The following is a 3,801-nucleotide window of genomic DNA, read 5'->3' on the forward strand; positions in this document are numbered from 1 at the left end:
TTATTGTTGCCATGGAGATTCATGTGTTGGCAGCTGCTGCAATCAGCATTAACTCAAGGCACATATTCTCATTCCGATAGTCAGGCGATGGGAAGGCAACTAGGACACACAGTCAGAGAGGGATGCTAATCCGTGTGAAACATATGCTCATCCATTACTCGCTGCATTAATACAATTATATCAAAAGAAATGTATGGCTGTGCTTTGGTGCAATGATCACGTTGCAGGCAGAGGCATTCAATTCTACCTCGTAACGGATCCCCATTTTCATCTAATAAATGGCAGCAGGCTGTAACACAATGGAAAACGAGGCAATTTTGCCTGACATAAACATATTTGTCTCCATTTAGTCACATTAGAGACTGGATATTTGAATATTTGTTTTTTCTTTAAAAGCATCAAGGTGAAATGCCATGTACAGCCCGCTTCTGTGAGAAAAGTGTGAAATATACAGTATGTATAAGCAGCACTTTCAAATGGAGATGACAACGTTGCTTGTGTAGCCTGATAAATCATTTCTAAAGGAAACTTCTATACGGAACTGAACACTAACGGAGAGAAACCAGGCTTATGTTTACTGATACATTTTAGAATAGACCCAATATTTGTAATCACCTCTCTGAACTGCTGCTGTTTTATTTCAACCTGTTGGGGGATAAGTGATATTTACCCCTTTCCCTGGTTCATGTGGGTACGCAGCCGTGCCCACTGGAACAATTGCAGTCCTGTTGAGAGTCGTCACGCACAGGAATCATAATAGCAGTTATTTCCTCTCTGGTTCTCTTTTTTATAGCGCCCGGCTCTCTCCGTTATTTCACTGTTGACATCACAGAGCTATGTGGGGATAAAGAGGCAGAAAAAAAAAAACAATAACAGACCCATTGACCCCCATTTCACAAACCTTGGGGGTATGGGAGAAATCCACTTACAGGGCTGGAACAGACCTGCTGATTGGCCCACAATAGGCTTCGTATTAGGCAACAGTGGGAACGCAGCGGAAGGTCTTGACTGCTGCCATTTCAGAGTGAGGATGTTTCTCCCACTGATTTACATCTAACGCCTTCTGCACCTCGGAGGAAATAACAGTGCGAATCTGCGCCTCAAATCAGAGGGACAATCGGATAACCGGGAAAATTAAGTTATCGAACAACACGTTAATTCCAAACCTTGCTTTGTAAAATCACTGATCTGCAGCAGTGGCTACAGAAAACAAGTTGATAGAGCGAAGCGATTTTTAGAAGCATTAACACCTGTGTCCAGAATGCTGACTTTATTGGTTTATTTCAATTACTGCTCTCTGTTTACACATGGAGGATGCATCTTAAAGATGTGCAGGGCTGTTAAAGCACATCTTGCGAAAATGAAAGACAGGGCTTTCCCTTTCAACACACCAACCCATCCGACATCTTCTTCCTTAAAAAGGAAACCGTGGGCTAATGATTCGGTACATTTCCTCTCTCTTTCAGCTTTAATTGCCCTACACAAGAGCAACACGGCTTTTGGAGTCAGACGTGATAATCTCCTGGCATAAGCATTAGAATGGAGGCTCACCTTGCTTTCTCGGGATGCTGCTGGTTGACATTTAACATCACAGAGAGAGGAGAGGTGGAGAGCCAGGTGCCCTACATGCACATTTGACCCCCTGCTAATGTCAGAGGGGGAAGGTCCCACACACTCATCCTTGATTCTCTCACACAAAATACTACAAGGGCACACGGTGCAAAGCATCTGTCTGAGTTTCCTGTTTCATAGGTTCATGAAGTGGGTGATGACGTTAACCCAAAATACCAGATAACAAATTCTTTTTAATGCACTGGAATGTGGGTTTCTGATGTAAACAATGTGGTTGATATTGTATGATAGTAGGAAATATAAGGCTTTAAGCAAGCATAAAGAAACTAATAAATGTACATAAAAACAAAGTCAAATACAGACTGTCCGATATAATAATCTCTGAAATGACAGGTATTGGTAAATGTGTCAATTGAAGCGAAATTGAAGCAAAGCTATAGATGAATGATTTAACACTCAGTGATAAGCTCGATGTCTGTAAGGGAAGATGAACACTTTGGAGGACACACAGCCAGAAGGCCTGTCCCAGTGCAGATGACCTGGTTCTGCTCGCACGCAACCATGAAATAACAACTGCTGTTTGGTGCTGATGATAGCTTGGGGAGTGTACTGTCCCAGCTCGGGATAAGCCGGCGCATGTTACGATTAGGGATTGTTTCAAAAAATAAAAGACAAAACAACATTGCAAATGAGGGTATGCTGAAACACAGCGGGATCTATTGGTTTACTCTCTAAATGTGGAGTCTAGTTTACGACTGTTGGTATTCTGTATATATTAATGTAATGTTCTAGCAAAAATAGTTTGTTTTTTCGATCACACCATTGTCATTTTGACATTGAATTCTAAAAACTGCTGAAATGTTAGATGAATCCGTATTCATGGAGAAAAAGCCATAAACATGTGAACATGGTTTAATAACATAAGAGCTTATAACCTTTAGATTTAGAATCCAAAAGGACGATTCTTATTAATTTGTTTGCATCTTTTCTTCATTATATGCACAAACAAAAAATTAAACTGCACACAATTTTGGAATTTTGTTTTAAATATTTGTCTTAGTTTTTTGAGAAATCATTTATTGAAATCATGAATATAATGCATTGAATGTATTTCTATTGACATTTTTGTCAGTGTGAAAATTGCTTGAGACACAAATCAATTATTGTACATTAGTTTGAGAAATGCATGAATATCAACTCAACAGAGCACAATGTTTCTATATCCCAAAGCATATATGTGATGATTGTGCAGGCTCAGTCACCATTGTGTAGCCCCCTGCAATAATGGTGACTTAACATTGCTATAAATACAAATCTTCCGATTGACATTTTTAATTCATGCAAAAGCTTATTGTGGTCCTGATTTAAATTATCTTTGGACACAACACAACTGAAAGAAATGATCATTATGAGCAAAATTTTCATTAAATATTCCATTAATAAATATTGCATTTAGTTCTCAACCTAAGGAAACACACAGTATGCCTCCTCTTACGTGGTACTGCATGCAGTACTGTGTTGCTTTTGGAACAAAAAGCATATTTTGATTCTGCAAGGAAAAAGTACTTGTTAAGTGACCATTGAATACATTTGAGTTGAAGAGGGAATTAAAATGCAAGTAAAAAGACATTCCAATTTGTTCAAACAATGACAATATTTGTAAGTTGCTGTCTCACATCTATCAGCACCACATCAGCACACAGGAACAAATTGAAACATCCAAATGAAACTTCAGTTCAAATCCCTTTTTCTTCATTTGAATCCAAATGTGACTGAACAAATTCCTTCAACGTCTTTCTAAAAAACAACTATGTTGCAATTATTGACCAATAACTGATGCATAAAAAAGAAGAAATACAAACATATCAAACGATGTACATTTCATGCAGAATGATATAGTCCCAAAAAGCAAAATCGTTTAGGCTGAGTCATTTTGGGGGTTGGGGGAGGCCTGATGCATTATGCAAAATATAAGGGGGGGATGGAAAGGCTGCAAGTATTAATGCATCTCGTTGCTAAAACTGATGCAACTACAGGGCTATAGAGCACAGAGCCTGCAGTTGCCTGGACCTATTTTCCTACATAGCACATTTTCGTTTCGATTTGGTTTCTAATTCCTTCCCAAAAAGACTAACACCAATGCTTGTTGGGGAGCCTTATTGTCTACAGGAACGTTCCAAATTAAATTAAAGCATGCTAATTTACCCGGCGCTAAATGTAATTTGATCT

The sequence above is a fragment of the Gasterosteus aculeatus genome, chromosome 21 (genome assembly GCF_964276395.1).
Source record: "Gasterosteus aculeatus chromosome 21, fGasAcu3.hap1.1, whole genome shotgun sequence".
Lineage (NCBI taxonomy): Eukaryota > Metazoa > Chordata > Actinopteri > Perciformes > Gasterosteidae > Gasterosteus > Gasterosteus aculeatus.